The sequence below is a fragment of the Cupressus sempervirens genome, chromosome 2, assembly GCF_028749045.1.
Source record: "Cupressus sempervirens isolate cs-2001-9-10 chromosome 2, ASM2874904v1, whole genome shotgun sequence".
In the NCBI taxonomy this organism is placed as follows: domain Eukaryota; kingdom Viridiplantae; phylum Streptophyta; class Pinopsida; order Cupressales; family Cupressaceae; genus Cupressus; species Cupressus sempervirens.
Genome location: NC_143119.1, coordinates 678,137,214 through 678,158,245, shown reverse-complemented (window position 1 = coordinate 678,158,245; position 21,032 = coordinate 678,137,214). Strand labels below are relative to the sequence as shown.

Below are 21,032 nucleotides of genomic sequence, written 5' to 3'. Positions count from 1 at the left end.
ATATATATATACACATACATAAATATACATACATACATATATACATACATATATATATTTATACATACATACATATATACATACAGACATGAAAACAACAATGCACTTTCTAAGAGTTTTTAATTGTTCAAAAAAATTAATGTTTTACAAAAAAATATTGTTGAACAGTACAAAAATTTCTTGACATGAGAGGTCTGCAAGTGATGGTGTTGACCAATCTTGAAAATTTGAATGCTGAAATTAATTTTGATAAGGTAGAGGCAGATATTAAGAAGTTTGATAATCAATATTTAAGGCATAAGAGCAAAGGAGAAGGAACAACTTTAGAAAGAGAAGGAGAAGGAGAAACTTTAGAAAGAGATTGCATGACAAAAACAACAATTGGACAACATAGATGATATTATGGGAGCCACTGGATAGAATCCTAGAAAGTGTTGCAGTTGGTACTATGATATTGGAAACATGAGTTAAATAGGTCTAGTTTTTGATTAACTAGGTTGATTACTTCATTGTTATCTGATCTAATGGTAATGTTAGTTATTATTTTGACATATATGAAAACATTATTATTATTCATTATTATATATACATACACACATGAAAACAATAATGCACTTTCTAATAGTTTAAATTTTTTCAACAAAATTAATGTTTTACAAGAAAATATGCCTAAAGAACTCTTAGCTCATAATTTAGAAAATGTTGTTGAAACAATACAAAAATTTCTTAACATGAGAGGTCTACAAGTGAGGGTGTTGATGAATCTTGAAAACTTGAATGCTGAAATCAAAGCTATTGATGATCAAACACCTATGCTAGAGTTGTGAAGTTGATTTTAGATAAGGAAGAGATAGATAATCATAAGTTTGATAATCAAAATTTAAGGCATGAGAGTGGAGGAGAAGATAGAAAGAAAAGGATAAGGAGCAGCTTTAGAAAGAGACTACATGGCAGAAACAACATCTAGAGAACATCAAGAATATTTCGAGACTCATGATTATGGTATTTACATAGAAGTATAAATTTCTACTTCAACTCCTTCCACTAAACTCTTCATTGAAGTTATTCTTCTAGTAGTGAGAATAGCTACAACAAATTCTTGGGAGCATTCAAAGATGAACCATCTCAAACCATTTTGACCTTGATTTTTGTGCCCCAACCTATAATATGTACCTCTCAATGATTTGAATTTTCCATATGGTAAGGGATAATGTGCATGGTTCATCTTATTCTGTGATCATACATAAACGAAGTTGAAGCTTATTGTTTTGTCAGTTTTAAGTTTTGAGGAATATAAGTGATAATCTAATTCAAGCTTCATTATCCATGCTACAATATATCACCTCTAAATGACTTAGAGGCACCACATGGGAAGGCATATGGTGTCTCTCTATTCAACACCTTCACATGTATGACCATTTGGTGTTGAAGATTCAGAGCCTTAAGAATTATGCCATGATCTATGCCCCATTTCCAACTCACACTACTTAATCTTGCTCCACATGCCTTATTTTCTATATGAGAGAAATAATAGATATACCAAATTCTTGATAAGTTTTGATTTGATAAAGAGGGATGCCAAGTATTTATCAAAATTTACTTCAGGGCACTCTAAGTTAGAATTGGTTTAAATACATGCTACTTGGTGTCACCTTATTCCATGTTGTTTTGAAGATGATGGGTCTTTGATATCCATTGTGGTGATTTTCAAGAGAAAAAAAAGCATATTCCCAACTCGAAATGACACTACACAATTTTTAGAGAGTGGTGTTTCATGCATCTTGCAAACTTGGTGTTTCAAATCTATAAATGTTTCTCTAGACAAGAATGTATCAAAAATCACAATGCATATGAAACGTTTGACAAAAAAATAATTCAATTCCTAGCCTGTGGTCAAAGAACATTCCAATACAATTATTTGATAGTTTTCAAAAATTTTGTGACTTGTCGTCTTTGATGACAGCCCATATAGAATATTGTCAAAATATTTAGTAGAGGAGATTTGTAGTGTCTAAATCACCACCTCACAAATTGGGTTTCTAAACTAAAGGTTCATGCGAAGCCATGAAATATTGAGCATTAACAAATTTCAAATCAACTTAAAAATAATCCATATGTAAGGGTGACTATAGAAACTAGATAAGAAGCTAGTATCCACAAAATGATATGTGAGGAATGAAAATAAATGTGAAACTTCTTATCTAACAACACTTCTTAGTGACAATTCATCAATTGGGCAGTATAGAAAAGGCATGTAAACTGTTTGATAAAATGCTACCATGATATTTGTTAAAAATATTGTCTAAAATTTCATTCAAAAGTCAAACATTGGCAGGCATCATGTTGGAACTAGAGGACATCATGCTCACTTGGAATGGAGAAAGCTTGTAGAGGTACCATAGTGAAGGAAGGCATCAATAATTTGTTGCAATGTGTCAATAGAGATGTCATCTTATAAGATGGATAAAAAGTGGAGTGATAATTACATAGAATACAATGATCACAAAATATGCACAATATGACAGCATAGACAAGCACATGAACAATTGGGCAAGAGGTCTCAAGAGACTGAAAATTTTGGAATTGATTGGTTTTATGAGTAATATTCGTACAAAATGTGGCTTGCAAGAATACCATGGAAAATGGTATTTGATCCTACTATATGTGAACAACTGATTGTTCATTTTATTGTACCTAATCTAGTGATAGTTCTATAGGAATTTGTAATCAACCCAACTAATCAGCAACTAAACCTAATTTACTAGGTTATGGGTAGTTTCTTTCTATAATTATCTTCTATGATATTTTTTTGTAAAATTTCTTGTGAACTCTGCCCTATTTTCCTAGTTAGCATTATTTTTGTGGAGGATCTTGAGGTAAGTCACTTAGCATAGGTTGAGTGAGTTTTATTAAATTTGGATTTTGGAATATGTATGCAGATAGATCAATTTATTTGTTGTGCTAAGATGTAATTAGCACCTTAAAAAAGATCTCTAAATAAACATGTTTAGAATGAAAAGAAATGAAAAATTTACATAGCCCTTGAAGAAAATGGTAGAGGTAGGGCATGACAACAAAATTGGAGAACAAGGGCACAACATAGAAATGAAATCACAGACAAGTGTATAGAGATCACAAGGGCATGACATGGAAACAAAATCATAGACCAAGGGCATGGCAAAAAAATCATAGAGCAAGGGCATGAAAATGAAATTCAGAGATCACAAAGGCATGACAACAAAATCGAAGAGAAAGGGAATGACAATGAAATGCAAAGATCACAGGGGCACAATGACCAAATTACAGAACAAGGGAATGAAAATGAACTATAGAGATCATAGAAATTAAATCATAGACCAAGTGGTTGACAACAAAATGTAGAGATCACAAAAACAAAATGTAGAGATCACATCAACGAAGGGCATGAAAATGTTCACAACTCTCCACCATCATTTGAAGCTCTCAACCCTCTTTCCCACATAGCTCTCCACAATCAAAACAAATGGGGAATTATTTATGTCATTTTTTCTTTTTTCTTTTGTTTATATTTACAAGGCATTGCAATTATGACACCAATGTTGGTACTACAAGAACACTGGGGACAATCATAGAAAAAATATGGAAATTAACACAAATTACACTACCATCACAATTTGACCCCAAATTTTGTAGTGTCAAATAATAGAATAGAACTTGAGAAATATGAAGTATTAGAACTTGTACAATTAGGAAAAGGATCTAGGATAGGTCCTTGACATGAGATCAATTGTGCACAAAGAAAGACTAAAAGAAACAATGACTACTCTATGAACAACGAACTGGTACAGAAAAAGGAAATATTTTTTTTGTAGATGCAAGATTTCTCAAAGACCTAAAAATATCCCACATCACCTCCCTTCTCTTGGCTTACAAAATGATTCTCCCCATTGTAATTCTAATACCATTCTTAAGCGACTTAATTATAATTAAAAGATTATCTTTCTTTATGTACTTATTTCAATCACGACATAGTAGACTCCTTGAGTAGGCTATCTAAATTAATATTTACATATAATAATATATATAAGATACTTTTTATTTTCCTTTAAATTTTAACAAATAACATAACCACCATAGGATTTACTTGAGGAAAACCATTAAATTCCATAACTACCATTGAATTCTTATTCTAGAATGTGAACGCTCATATCTATTCATCCATGCAAAAAGAACATAAAAATTCATAGAATTTATCTTCCACATGCAATTATTTTTTATAATATTTTTGGAATCAATACAAGTTTAGTGGTTTCTCAAGTAAATCAGCATCAAAGAAAAACCATCTACTTCTTTGAATGTGGTAATATTATGTCTCATGTTTAATTATTCTATCCTAATAGCCCTAACATATTAATTAACATGAGTGTTGATCGTATTCCTTTGGTGGAGTATCCTACACATTGCTCAAACATTTAGGAGATTGACATGTTGCATTCATGACTTGGTTTGTCATTGATGTCAAATAAATAGTATTGTTTCTATAAAGACTAGAAAAGTAGAATACATAGAACAAGGACATACAAATTGTGTATTGATGACAAGGTCAAGCATAGTTGATGATATTTTCTACACTATGTCCTCATGATGTGGACAAGTGTATGTGTAGAAAGTCAAAGATATGTGAAAGTTATTTGTGATTTATAAATGATAATGTGCAAATAGAGTACTTGAGAAGTAGTTTTTGGTATTTAGATTGTATCTCCTAATAGTGATAGGATCTTGATGAGAGAATTTAGATGGAGATAATAGATAACCTAATGATGATGTCAGAAAGTTTGCAAGGTTTGAGGTTAAACATGTGAAAAGTTGTACTTATTATGAGCTGATAATATTTTGTAATTGTAAAAATATGTACTAATTTGTATTATCTTAATGAGATGCTATTTTGATTAATTGGGAAAGCCTCAAGTTTGACTCAATGAATTTTTTTGAGGACATGGTATAAAGGAAAGTCATTTTATTTATGGCAATGTCTATAATTAATGTGAATATATGACTTGTAAGAAAACTTGTATTGGATATGTGAAGTTGGTAAATGTGAGTAAGTGATCAAAGGGATCAATGTAATGCAAATTTGAAGATCTTGTATTGAGATCTAGAAGGAATAATACAGAGGCTAGTTGGAAAGCCAGTTCAGTGGTCTTGCCCCTGAAGCTATTTGGATGGTAGGTTCATCTATCTTCTACAACTCCTAAAGGGTTGGGACAACTCCTAATAGGGTAGAAATCTCCTCACAAGGATTCAAAGTCTCCTAGTAGGGAATGATATGTACTAAATGTATTTTATTGGTTCCTAATAGAGTCCACCCTCTTTTGAGATTATTTATATTAGTACATCATTTTTTTGTACCATCTCCACTGGGGTTTTCCCTTTCATCAAGGATCTCCCTAGTTAACATATTTGGTTTTATTTTGTATGTGTCCATTCTTATGGTTGTTGATTATATTGATCACATTTTTAAGGTTTAATAGGGTTGATAAAAGTTATATTGATTTGATAACTAATTCACCCCCTCCTCTTAGTTATCTAGGTGGACTTTACTTTCTAACAATATTGTCATATATAAATAACCTATTCTAGCATGTGAAAAGTGGTGGTCATTTTATTTTCCTACACTCTATATTAAACCCAAAATACCATTGATGATAAATTATAAGTTCTTCATTTTATATAAAAATATCCTTAACATTAATTAAAAAATCACTTTTAAATATCAATCAAAGTTTGTAATAGTTAAATCTTCAAATCAATAAGAATATATATAAAATTATATGTACATTAAAATGTTTAAGAATATAATTTTAAATAATGAGCACATTTCACCTTTATTAGTCTCTATAGTCTTTCATTCTAGATGTGATTGATCTCTTTAAAGAATGGCAAGAAATTATTGAAATATTTTATAGTTGTTCATATTTGGATAATATTTTGAGTAAAGATTTTTAAAAAAAATAGACTAATGCTATTTTGAGCTCTTTAAAAGTAGACAACTACCACTCACAATTTAAAAATAAGGAAATAGAGATCGATTTCTTTGAGGTAGAAAAGAAAATGAAAGATAACTACCATTTATACTATAACACTTTGGTGATACACCCCTACCTAACACTTTGTTCTCATAAATGGTAGCCAATATTTTATTCCATCCTCTCCATAAACAAATAAATTAAGCTATATCTACTTATTTGTGTGACTTTAAATCCTAGAATAGCATGTGTCACTTAATAACCAAACATATATTTAATGACAAGGTGTCACTTATAATAAAATATATATATATATATATATATTAAAATAAATTTTCTAAATTTGAATGTGTCTGATTTTAAAATTTTATAATGCTATCTTGTTTAAATGAATTATGTATATATATATTTTTGATGAATAGTCCCTTTCTATTAAAAATTTAATATAATAGTTGCAAATTCATAAAAAGGGGTTGGGGGATACAAGATCACCCTGTGAGAGTTCATGTAGTTGAAGCCCGATACAAAAAATATTCATAAAAAAAACACTTAAGTAGCTCCCACAGGCCACAAGAGCAATGCCATCCAAGGGAGGTGATTCATCATGATTGCTAAAACCCTAGGCATCCCTAGGATTGGTAGGTAGACTAGGAATAGTCCAACCATCAACAATAACATCAGTAACTTGTTCTTTATCTTTATCTTTTGCCCATAGTGGAGAGATAGCCAAATTTAGGTGGAAAGGCCATTTGGAGCTAACAACACTAGGAGGAGCAATGTGAGGGAGAACCATAGGAGTTAGGGACTAGCCAAAGCCATGATGAGACAACAAAGCTAAGCAACACTGCCAACCATCATCATCACCACTTGGAGAGTGGTGGTGGGGAGCCTATAAGTGTGACATGTACAAGAAGTGGTGAGTAGAAGAACTATGACCCTGATGATGGCCTCAAGGTGGAGTATGGTCAACATAGTCAAGAGACACTCTAATAACCATGCACGACTCGTTACCCTAGAGATTAAGTAGCTCCTGAAGGCGGTCCACCTCTAGAGTAACCTTGTTTGCTTGGACCTATATGTGCAACATGACATTATTAGAAATACATGCTTTAGTGTACATAGAAACATTGATATCAAGAAAGCTACGAGTGACAAGAACAACATTCCTATCCTTTCATAAAGTAAACAAAATCTCCATCTTGAAAGTATGCTAGATCTAGGAAAATTTCCTACGAATCTATGGGGAATCACTCAACATAATCATTTCCCATGAAAAGGGTTCTAGTTTGAAAGGCTTGAAGAAATCATGTATTTAATTACAATAATTTTTGGCATGCCTACATAACTAAAAAAAATTTAAAAAAAGACTTAGGATGCCAAAAAAAAGGACAATGAGGATTTGAAACAACAAGATGCTTTTACCATGGCTTGAGGGGAAGCCATTGAAACATCAAGCACTAGGAAAGATGGGAAATATTTGGCTTAGTGATAGGACTCTAGATAGTGACAAATTACATTCTCCAATGATAAGTAGAAGACAGAAGATGCCAACACTAGTTGAGAATATCCATTATAGGAAGATAGGGAGAAAGCCAATGATATCCTAGGTTGGGCTTGTAGCTAATGAAGTGCATGATAGGATACCATTTCGAGTCTTTCCACCAAGTTCACATAGACTAGATTCCCACCATATGGATCAAATGATCAAGAAGTGTAGAGAGCAGAAGATCAAAAGTTTGTCAATCTAGATGAGAAAGATGGAACTGGGCCTGAATATCCTCCCAAGATCTAAGACTCATGGAGACCCTAGAGAATAGATCCTTAGGAGTCTTGATGTCACATTTGAAAAAAAAAGAGAGAACTAGTAACTTGAGTCTTGGCTAGAGGAACACCCTTAAGGGAAAATAATGGAGATTACCAAAGATTTTGCTGGTTTAAATAAATCCCATCACGAAACCCATCACCATCCCAGTGAAGCCAAGGCTTAACAACTTCCCAAGATTTTCATATTCATTTGATAACAAAAGAACCGTGGATATGAATAGGTTCATGCATATGAGAAGGGTCTAAAGACCAAACTCCTTCCTCGTAGGCATATTAATAGGAAAACCAAAAGAGATACAATGTTGAACCAACACTTTCCAAGATTCACTACCTATGAGAGCATAGATAATCCACTTACCACAAAGAGTGAGCCCTTGCTTTTTCATTAATTCACTTACCACAAAGAGTGATCCCTTGCTTTTGCATAGATAATCCACTTAGCGCAAAGAGTGAGCCCTTGCTTTTGTGGTGGTGGGGAGCCTGCAAGTGTGGCATGTGCAAGCGGCGATGAGAAGAAGAACTATGATCCTAATGGCATCCCTGAGGTGGAGTATGGTCAACATAGTTAGGAGACACTTTAGTGAGCATGAACAACTTGTTACCGTAGAGATTTAGTAGCTCTTGAAGGTGGTCCACCTCCAGAGTCACCTTGTTTTCTTTGACCTATATCTACAACATGACATTATTACAAATACATGCTTTATTGTACATAGAAACATTGATATCAAGAAAGCTATGAGTGAAAAGAACAACATTCCTATCCTTTCATAAAGTAAAAAAAATCTCCATCTTGAAAGTATGCCAGATTTGGGAAAATTTCCTAGGGATTTTGGGGGAATCACCCAACACAATCATGTGCCATGAAAATGGTTCTAGCTTGAAAGGCTTGAAGAAATCATGTATTCAATTCCAATAATTTTGGGCACGTTTTTCCAAAAATGACTTAGAATGCCCAAAAGGAAAATGAGGATTTGGAACACCAAGATACTTGAACCATGGCTCAAGGGGAAGCCCTTGAAACATCAAGCACTTGGAAAAATAAGAAATCTTTGGCTTAGTGATAGGACTCTAGATAGTGAAACATCACATTCTCCAATGATAAGTAGAAGATGAAAGATGCCAACACTAGTTGAGAGTATCCATCATAGGAAGATAGGGAGAAAGCCAACGATATCCTAGGTTGGGCTTGTAGATAATGAAGGGCATGGTAGGATACCATTTCGAGTCTTTCCACCAAGCTCGCATAGACTGGATGCCCACCATATGGATCAAATGATCAGGAAGTGCAGGGAGTAGAAGATCAAAAGTGTGTCAATCTGGATGAGAAAGATCAAACTAGACCTGAATAACCTCCCAAGATCTAAGACTCATGGAGACCTTGGAGAAGAGATCCTTAGGAGTCTTGATATCACATTTGAAAAAGCACAGAGCACTGGCACCTTGAGTCTTGGCCAGAGGAACACCCTGAATGGAAAATAATGGAGATCACCAAAGATTCTACTAGTTTAAATAAATCCTATCATGAAACCCATCACCATCCCAGTGAAGCCAAGGCTTAACAACTTCCCAAGATTTTCGTATTCATTTGATAACAAAAGAACCTTGGATATGAATAGGTTCATGGATATGAGAAAGGTTTGAAGACCAAGCTCCTTCCTTGTAGGCCTGTTAATAGGGAAACTAGAAGAGATACAATGTTGAACCAACACTTTCAAAGATTCATTACTAGTGAGAGCATAGATAATCAACTTACCAAAAAGAGTGAGCACTTGCTTCTACATGGAAAGAATACCAAAACCTCTAGACTCTTTGGGGAGAAAACAAAAATTCTAGGAAACCCTATGAAAACCATGATGATCAGACTAAGAAGCCCAAAGAAAGTCACAAAGCAAACACTCCATCTTGAGGTAGGAAGCTTTTGAAGGAGTCCAACAAGAAGATTAATACACATGAGTAGCCACCAACACCTTAGAGAAAATCTAGAATTTCTCTGCAAGAGAAAGCAGTTTAGTAATCCAATAATAAAGCTTTTTCTCAATTTTTATGAGCACAACATTCCATAATTCCACTGAAGAAGCTTGAAAGGAAAAGGGGATGCCTAGAAAGTAGAAATTGTCCAAGCATTACAAGGTATTATTCATATTTTCCTCATCCTCCAGGATATTTTTTAAGGAGTCATCAACAAAGTGGCCATTGACAAGCTGAGAAGAAGACTTAGCCAAGGAAATCCCATTAACCAAACCAATAGAAACATAATGGGCAAGTAAGTAACAAAACCCTTCAGTAGCAAGAATATACAAACCTGGGGCTAGAGGGCAACCTTGTAGGATAGATTAAAAAATCCTAAAGGCTTCATATTGAGAACCATTAATGGTAATACAAGCATTAGCATCACCAAAAATAATTCCACATACTCAAGAAAATTAGGGTCGAAACCCAAGGCCTACAGCATAGCCAAAATGAAGGGCCATTCAATTTGATCATAAGCTTTGGAAAAATAAAAAATGAATGAATTATATATTAATTCATAACTATTTATGAAGTTATGATTGAATGCATTGGCATATTATGTACATATGTATTATATAGGGGAAACGGCCAAGTAGTTGCCTAGGCTACCTTTGTGTACCTACAATTTCTAATTCATATGTCAAAATTTGTAATTTTTTTAATTAACTTCTACATTTATGGAGCTCCCTATAGATCTAGTAGAATGTGAGTGAATGTTTTCTTGAAACTTGCTAGTAAGACCCTCCAATAGCCGCTCACCCAAAAATATAGTACATTTTGAACAAATGGATCAATCAGCTACCAAAAAATATAAAAAATGATCAACTATTAGTGCATGTGTGATTGGTTATTAGTACACTTGTGATTATTTTTGGGAGCTGTTTATGGACAATAATTGAAGAAGAAAAAAGAGTAGCAAACATGCAACTAACTCATTTCACCTACATGTTATTTATCTAGATATTCTAATTTTATTTATATTAATTTTAAGTGTATTATTTTATAATACTTGAATATTATTTAGGAAAACTTTATTCCATTATCAACAATTCATTGTCAAAAACATTAGTTGACATTTGGAAAAAATATTTCTTCAATGCATTGATGAATTAATTATAAATTTTATAAATAGATATTTCCATGAATAGATAATTCTACAATTTAATTTTAAAGGAGTAGGATTTACACATGATTTAAATTTCATGAATGCACCATTACATTTTTGGATTGAAAAGTACCATGAATTGTGTGTTCAATTCCAAAGTTGATTCCTCGGGCATAGTAAGTGAAATATATTTTCTAACTCAAGCGAAGAGAATTTTGTAGGGTTAACTGGCGATGAAACCAATCTATATCTACCATTCAACATCATATTTGCCACTCAACCCATTTTTCCTTAGCTTCTACAAATATTACCATAAAATATGAAGAAAAACCATGACAATAGTTAAAGTACAATCACTTGCAAGTAGTGGGATTACAAGCATACCAGCTGAGTTCATAAGGCCATTGCACAAAAGGCTTGATGCTAATATTGAGTGCCCTTCTATGAAAGTTTCTCTCATTGATATGACTGATTTAGGTGATAAAACCATAGAAGAGACTGGAAGAGCTGCAAGTGAGTGGGGTCTTTTTGGTAAATTGTTAAACAAGAAGATTAAATCAATCAATGAAGAAGACAAAATATAATGATAAAAGTATTTAATGTGGTTAGGCAAAACTTTAACTATGCCCACACTCAAAGTAGGGAACAATTATATTTATGAAATATTTGATGTCCTGCAATACATGACTACACAAGTCATTTATGGAAAGCTCATTGAATATGAAGAGACAAGAGGTAGAAGGAATAGTCATGACTGTTGGAATTCATATCCCAACAATCTCCCCCGTGAAGTTCAACTAGTAGAGCTATTGGTATGATTTTTCACAGTATAGAAAAATTCTAAAATTTTGGGTGAAAAATCATTTAGGTCTTTGTATTAAGTAGATTAGGGTTTTCATTCCTCATTTGTTTTTAAAATTTTAGGTTTCCCTAGTTGTGCCCTGTTTCATGTGCTATCAAACTCTATTAAATTCTCAAGTTTTATCTCTTAACGCAGCCATGAAAATTCCGTAAGTGTGAAAAACCCTAGGTTTCCTTTCAATTTTTCAAAAATGGTTTGTAAAGTGCTTAAATTTCATCCTTTACAGTCTTACTGTGTAGGGTTTCACGTAAGAGCGGAGTGCTATTTTCCTTTTTCTTTCATGGTCGCATTTCAAAATGTAGCATAACACCATAAAGGATTTCATGTTCTACGGGGATACACTTTTGTTTTTCATAATAGTGGAATGGTGTGTCAAGAGGCTTCTCGATCATACGAATGGTCTTAAAGCAAAGAAGCATAAAGGTCTGTTGCGCTTTGAAAGATCTTATTACAGGGTTTTGAGTAAGCAGTTTGACCAAAAGGGCAGAGAGGTTTTGAGTTATGACTTATGCATATACATTTCAATGGATAGTGTAAGGGCAAGATACCCCGACATGGTGTAAAGCTTGATTTGAAAGGGTGCATGAAACTTTTACGATTCTATGGGTAAAAGGATTTCGTAAGAACAAAAGTAAGGTTCAAATTTGTTTACGTGCATACATTTTTGAGCTCATAGATAATTGTAAAGCCTTGTTCTAGTAGTAAAAGTGTCGAGTGGGACCTGTTGAAGTGTCAGATGGGCCTTGGTGCAAGAAAATTAGATGAAGACATGACATCTATGTTAGATGGGCCCAGCCTGCATGGCATACAACTTAAGTTTTGAATTCTACATGTGCAGAAAATCAACAGCGATGTTATTTTTTCATTTTATTGGATTAGATTTGGGTTGTTGACAAGTGGAAAATGAAGTTTTGTCATTACACCCTTACGCTTGCAACATGAGCATGTGAGTGAAAGGTTGTTTTATCCTTACTTTGTGGTTACAAGTTCAGTCTCAATGTATAAGCGTAAAATGGTAAATGAAGGAAATAAATGAAAGGGTTCTTTACGCTTTTATGAGAAAGGGTAAACAAAGGAGCGGGCTATCATTTAAGAAGGCTCTCTAGTCATACGAGGTGAAGGTAACCCATAAAGGCATAAAGGATTAATAAAAGAAAGCTACAAGATATTTCAATGCTACAGGTAAAGCTAAGAGCATATGATCGAAAGATAAAATTTGAAGTCTTACGGTGTCCTAGGTAATGAAGTAAGCAGAGCAACGTAGAAGAATTTTTTAGGGTTTTCGCTAACATATGCATGTGTGAGTGTAAAGGGTAAAGAGAAAGTATTAACAAGGGTTTTATACACTCATACAAGGAGTGGTTAAATTGTAATAGCAAAGATGTCAGTTGAGAAGGTTTGAGATCTTATGGTGTATAGGGTTGCATATAGGCATAAAAGATGAAGAAGTCTGAGATAAGGGTTTCACGATTATACGACGAAAGCTTGAATCATAAAAATAGAAGTATCAAGTGAAAGGATTTAAGATCATATAGGATAAAGGGCATCGTAAGAATGTAAAAGGGATTTTCAACACAGTGCCAAGACATCATTACATTCTTATGATTAGGGTATGTTGAAGCATCTCTGAGTGATCCTAGAGATTCATCAAGGGCATTTCTAGTGTTACAGAGATTGGAGGATTGACGCAGTGTAAGAATGAGAGACCAAATTTTGAAAGGAAAGCTGCTGACGTGTCATACCAAGTAAGTAAAAAGGACATAATCACCATAGCCAAGTAAAATAAAGCATTGAAAAGTATACCCAGATCAAAATTTGTGGTTTATATACCTTTCTGACAACTTGCATTCACAGTTTTAAAGCTCGTGCATGCTGAATTTATTAAAAAAGCTGGTAGTTGTATGATTAAAATATCAAAGATTTGATTGAATGTCATCATGTTTGCCACTATGAAAAAGCTTGTTTTCTGGTCCATTCTAAAATTTGAAAATTGTAGAGCTTTGTGTGTTTTGTGTTACTATGGAAGAAGTCAAAATATAATTTGAAGAGAACATGGATGACAAAGAAGTTGAAGAGATGCATGAAGAAGAAGTCAAAGTTGAAGATGAGGGTGACGATGTTGTAGAGGTCATACCTAAAGGAAAAAGGAAGAAATATGTTGCTAAGACTGAGAAGAAGACAAGAATCAGGAAACCAAATAATCATGCTGAGGATTGGTTGAAAATTCTCCCAGGATCATCAAACGCAATTTCTACAATTGACCATTTTTTTGAGACCCATATGTTTTGTTCAAGATGCTGAATGCCCTAGAGTGACTGGTTATGATCTTTTTATGTACTTTTATTAGAATAGAACAAAAAATGTGCTAGTGTGTAACCCATGGAACAAAAATATGGCAAAATTGATATTTCCAAAAGTTTCCATTGATGTTGATTTGTTAAAGGCCCTAATGAATTCCTACAATCCAATAACCAAAACATTCCATAAGCATAATGGGAGTGTATTATGCACATTGGATAGAACTTCATTTGTTGAAGCCTTTGGATTAATATGACAAATGGATGTACCTATTGACATTGTAGATTTACAGGAAAAGTTTGACAGGAATAAAACCTACTTTGTGAACAATGTTATGTTGCCACATATTCCTTATAGGGTAAAAAAGTCAGGGTTACTTCCAAAAAAGATGGGAGAATTTTTTCCTCTGAGTAGGTTTAAGAATTATTTGAAAAACACAGTTTATGGGTTGCATAAGGTGTTGGGAAGTGATGGTGTAGAAGATCATGTGTATGGTTCTCTTTTTCTGGTGGCATGTGATATACAAGACCCTTTCCACCATAAGGAGTATGATTATGTGGCCTTCATCATTGACAGTATACACATGCAGATTTGTGATGCAAAGAAGGGAGAGTTGAAAGACTTCAAGTTCCACCATGATTAATTGCTGATGCACCTTATCCTATATAACAACATTCGATACATCAGTGGGGACTTCATTGATCAAACTTTTGATGAATTTGGTGAGTTAACTCTCCAACTTTGGACTCGTATTTGGCATAAGGATTTTTATCATTCAAATGCCCTTGTGTACTTTAATTTGTTTAGTTCAGCTATTATGAGGCAAATAGATCATACTTTCTTTAGGGTACCAAATGTTTTGAAGCCTTTGCTTAGGCCCTCATTCTTAGATGAAAAAACCAAATTAGATCATAATTGGGGGAGTATCTTTTTGTTTAAGGATTGCACTTTAATCAGAGTGTTTGCATGCCCACAACCTCCTCATCTTCTACCTAAATATTTACCCCCTAGATTGGCTATTATTGAATTCTTTTGGCAATTTTCATTGATGAATAAAGAAATGATCCCTCCCTCTTTGCATAAGCATGCTTTTGTCTATAGAACCTTTAAATTAGGAGATTTATAAATAGGAAGAAATGCATTTGAGGAATTAAGTGAGTATTTAGGCCAGTAAAAATTTGCTACTAGGCCCTATAGGATGTATGACCCTGACAATTACATTACCAATGAGGTCAAGGCCATTACGAGATACATTCTACCTCCAAGCAAGCCAAGCCCTGTAGAGGACCTCATTTCCAACATCGTAGCAACAGGGGAGGTAGATGAGTTACTAAGAAAATATGAAGAGATAAGGAGAGTAGAGGAGGCTTTAAAGAGGACTGACCCTAATTTTAAGGGTTTTTATATAGAGATTCCATATACTAATAACTTGAGAAGAATGGTGGATAATTTTGACCACATTATGTCACAAATGCCTCATGAGCTAGAGGCAGAGGAAGTCATTGTAAATGGAGAATCCCCTAAGCTAGATACACAATTGGAGATTGAGTTAGAAGAGGAGCAACCATCAGCTTCAACTTGGGTGCCAAAAGGAAATAAGAGACAAAAGACAATGCACATCCCAGAAAAGGTGGTAAGCAAAGCCCTACAAGCAATGTCAAGGAGTAGTGAGTATTTTGCTGATATTAGGCAAAATCATTTACACCAAAGGGCTATAGAAGTAGGGAAGACCTCTACTGATCTTCAGGTTGCAGCATCAAAATTGGATGACAGGCTCATTCAATCTGAAAAGTTCATGGAGGATGATGATTTCATCAAATCATCAGAGTTTAAAAGTTTTCTTTATAAAATCAAACAAAATTAGCTCACATTGAGTCTCACGCTAGGAGAGGATCCTGAGAAGAATAAGGAATTAGTTGAAAAAGTATTGGCTTATGATCCTAAGAGTGAAACAATGACCACTGCTGAAGCCAAGTAGTTGGTACATAGGAGTGGTATGATTCTAATGCCACATTGGGATCAAATGAGAAGACAAGACAAGGCCATCATTTATTAAGCCACTAGCAGTGAAGGTTTTAAAAGAGGGTTAGGTTTTAATGTAGACACAAAACCTCTAGTAGTATGGAGTTTAGCCCCTGACACTAAGAAGCCCAAAATGATGGATACAGAGGAGACTGCACAGGGCAATATGATTGTGTGGACATTGGAGAGCACTACTGGGAGAGAGATTTCTAGGTTGGTTAAACACTTTTCTCTCATGAATGAGGAAAAGGTTGATGAAATTGAGGATAATCTAGCTGCAATGTGCAATGAATTCCTTGACATTAGAAGGATGTATGAAGAAGAGCTCAAAATGAGCCATGTACAAAAGCAAAGAATAGAGGAGTTGGACAAGAAAATTAAAAATTTGGAAAAAGAAATAATATCCCTCAAAGAAAAACTCAAGACAGCAGTAGCGGTAGAACATAGACCAAGGCAAGAGGAAGAAAGAAGGCACAATGTAGAAGCAGAGGCCCAAACAGAAGAAATACTTATAGGGGTAACAGTGACAGTGCCTGCGATTAGTGTGGAAACAAAAGTTTCCCAATCTGATAGTGCCACCAAGAAAATTGCTTTCATAAATTTACTAAATCATAGAATAAGAATTCTAAAAATAATATCTCAAGATTCTTATAATGCATTGATCAATCTACAATCTCCAGAATAGGTATGTAAGGATGCAATTAGATGGCTTGAGCCTATTTTTCAACAATGGGGGCCATATATGTAATTCTTTGATAGGTTGATACCCTTGTTAGCCAAGAAGCCAGATCTCCCATATAAAGTTATTACTGCGAAGGAAGGTATGGATAAAGTGAAGGACTTATTGAAAATCTTCATAAGGAAGCTGGCTATAATTCAAAGCAAATTGAAAGTGTTGACAAATGGTTTCTATTCTTTAATTCTTTTTGTTATTAATTCTGATGACAAGATAAAGGATTTTAGTCAGTGGTCTAGTTCTTTTGATCACATTATAGACTTTCCACAAGTGGTATCCATTTTCCAAGATGGTATTGATGACTTTTCAATGAACTAATTGATACCCTATTCAAGGTTGAAACTGAAATGAATAGGTTTACCATAGAAGGAAGGGTGATTATTGATGCCAGGTGGCAAAAAACTATTGATGAACTAACAACAATCAAGGAATGTGAATGGCCCACCAAAAGAGAAGTATTTGTTTGGGAAGAAATCATAGAAATCAAAGCTTTACCAACAAGGAGCGGTTAGAGAGAAAGACAAAGTTAAAGATTTTATGCTCTAGCTATCATCTGCGATTGTTTCTATTATTTCTTTTTGAGTTAAGGTGACTGGATATTTTTGTAAAGGGGTAGTATATTCATTTTTGTAAAAGGACACCTGTCAATCACATTTTCCCTTTGCTTGTTGCAACTCATGCCTATATAAGTGAGTTTTCAAGGCAATGTGATGTTTTGAATTTTGTATAATTTTGAGTCTTTTGAGGAAATACAATCGGTCCAATAGTGTGTAGCTATTCTTAGTTAATTTCCTAGTTGTATTTTCTGATGATATATTGAAATGACAAAATCAATAAGCTATTTTGGGCTTCCATTTCTATTGGTTATTGTATTAGTCATCTAAAAGGGTAATACAAAAGGGTACTTGCGTTATATCTATGTCATCAATTTCTATCTCCATTTTATGTGTTTATCTACTTTGAATTCATTTAAATAAGGTTTAAATTGACTAAATGCAATCTGGATGGGTTGTATACTGATTTCATTGTTGCTCTTAATTCAAGGAATCATAGAAATGCTTCAGTAAATTAGTAGGGTTTATGAATTTATGAAAAGGATATTTTATAAGAATGGGAATGGGTGATTACAATTGATTAATTTATTTACAACTTATTTGAATTAGATCTCCGACCAATAGTCAATTTTATGCCCAATGGATAAGCTACTAGTCTCACAAGTCAAAGGTGAACAAGGATAAATTCTGCTGCTGCATATCAAAATAATTATTAAATCAAAATCATTTTTCATTAAATTTTGTTCAAAGTTATAAATGCTAGTCAATACTCATTTATATCTATTCTCTGAGTCTTAGATAGCTACTATTATCAGGAATATTTGTAAATTCAGGGAGAATGACGACTAGATCTATTGATAAGGGATGTATACAAGTCTGAGAACATTAAAAGAAGTGAAGCAAACTACTCATGTGTTAGTAGGTGATAGATGATAATCAGAATGAAACTAAAAGAATCTCTACACAACAATTTGTATTAGAATCATCCTTAGGTATACCTGCCGTGGTTTAGCAGAGCCAAAAGAGTAGGAAACCATCCTTTGGTTTTGTTGAAGTTGGGTCCAAATGGTTTACTTATATAATTGATAATAGGAATTGGCTGATCCTTAGGTTATATGAGTGTTATCATTCTGGTATTGAACATTTTGTTGTTCAGTAGTTTTCAAACACCAACAAGAGCCATACATCATGGTATCCCCTACTTCAACAAGGCCTAGAGAAGACCTCAATGTTGCAAAACCTTGTTCTAGCACACTACAGATGAGTCTTCTCCAAGTTACATTAGAATTATAAATATTTTCTCTATAATGTAGCCTACAACTGACATAATTTGCATCATTCTTATGCACCATTCCAATTCCATTCCTTGTTGAGTAGTGAGTGAAAAATATGAAGGCTGTTGGGACTCATCCATCAAAAAAATTAACAAACATATTGAATAACGAAATTGAATTCCCTAAATCATAAACATAGGTGTCGATTAATTGCCTCCTCCTGTAACTTCTTTTTGAGCCACCCAAGTCCATGGGTATTAAACCATTTTGTATATTTGCTTTACTGAAGAAAAGATCAATGCTAATTACATCTTCTCCTTCATTAGCTATCCATTTTTCTTCTTGCTTAACAAAATTTTTGTATGCTCCTTTACATTCTTGCATAGAGAAAATTGTAGTTAATGCATTCCATTCTGCTTCTACTATTGCAATTTGCAATAATATATCATCAAAGTATTTATTCTCTAACATGTCAAAGGCATCTAGATCATGCAAAACCTTGAGCTTCTGGCTCTCTCTAGCCTCCTTGAGCTCTATAATCCTCGTGCATCTTAGATCTTCAATTTCTAGGCACTCAAAGTCCTCTTGTGGTTTATTTTTACAAAGTGGGAACTTCTTTGTAAGGAAGTCATATATTTGTGGAAGAAAGGGGTCCTTTGTCAAGTAAACCTCAGCTTCCTCATCTTCATCCTCGCTTGCTTCAACATCCTCCTCTTCATTCGAATCCAAATTTTTAAGAAATTGTTCAATAATAAAATAAGCATCATCATCTTCTCCCTCCATCTTTGCTCAAGCCAAGCTAGCTCTGATACCAATTGTAAATTATTAAATGAGTAGATTAAATCAATAAACAATGAAGAAAAAATATAATGACTCAACTATTTATCATGGTTCAGAAAAACTTTGCCTACGTCCACACTCAAAGCAAGCAACAATTATATCTATGAAATATCTAATGTCCTAAAATAGACGACTGCACAAGTCATTTATAGAAATCTCAATGAATACAAAGAGAAAAGAAGGAGAAGGAATAGTTGTGACTGTTGGATTTCATATCCCAACATTTTTTAGGTGGTGAACCATGGAATTTCTCAACAACTCATCCAACACCTTCAGTCCGTTGGGAAGGACTTCGTTGATCTTCCCCTCGAGGAGAAGGAGAAGTACTCCAACAATGTGGTAGCTAGTATTTTAGAGGGCTAGGGCAAAAAATTGGCCCATAATATTGATGGAAAGCTCAAGTGGATTGACTATTTTTTCCATTTTTTTTGGCCTCCTTCAAGATGTAACTTCAAATCCTGGCCTTGCCGTCCTCACTCTTACATGTATTATTCTTCTTCTTCCTCTCTCTCTTCCATTACTAGTTTGTTTCCTATATTTTGCATTCATCTATTCTTGCTTATAAGTTTTGGGTGATGAATGGTGGTTGTGGTTATTGTAGGGAGGTGAATGATGAATATGCCAAAGCACTTATGGATGTGGTGAATAAGTTGCTCTCAACCTTGTCTCTTCACCTTGGTGTGGAAGAATACACCATGTAAGAGGAGCTTGGTGGTGATGATTTGGAAATGGAGATGAAAATAAATTACTACACACCATGCCCTCAACCAAAACTTTCTTTGGGAGTAGAACCTCATACTGACATGAGTTAATTGACTCTTCTTGTACCTAATGAAGTTTTGGGGTTGCAAGTCTACAAAGATGGTCATTAGATTGGTATAGATTATGTTCCTAATGCTATCACTCTCCACATTGGAGATCAAGTGAAGCTTACTGAATTCTTTGTATTCATTTCTCTTGTGTATTTATTTGGTTTTGCATAGTAGTAGTGTAGGTTTTAAGCAATCAAAAGCATAATCGCACATCATAGTGAAGACAAATGTATTGTTTGTAATGGCTGATAGAAATGGTGCAAGTTTTGAGCAATGGAACTTATAAGAGTGTTCTACAGCATAGTGTGGTGAGCAAAGACAAAGTGAGAATGTCATGGCCTATATTTTTTTATCCTCCTGAAGGTAAAGTTATTGGTCCTATGAAAGAGCTCATTGATGAGAATAATCCTTCCTTGTACAATGCCAAGACTTTTGCAGAGTTTAAGCATCATAAGATGAACAAGCTGAAGCAATGAATGTAGAAGCACTTCAAGTTAGATCATGAAAGAAATAGTTGTGCTTAAATTTAACCAAGTCTAGCTTGCAATAATAATTTGGATGAATTTTTTCAGTTGTTAGAACACCATCTAATATACTATTTAATGTATAAATAAAAATGATGATCCTAATACTACATGAACTTTTTCAATTGTTACATCACCATCTACTATACTATTTAATGTACAAATA

At 33.9% G+C, this 21,032-nt stretch overlaps 1 pseudogene; it reads left to right on the top strand.

Moving 5' to 3' along the window:
- The first annotated feature begins 11,276 nt into the window (after positions 1 to 11,276).
- LOC149575183 (flavonol synthase/flavanone 3-hydroxylase-like) lies at positions 11,277 to 20,818 on the top strand (annotated as a pseudogene).
- The last annotated feature ends 214 nt before the right edge of the window (positions 20,819 to 21,032 follow it).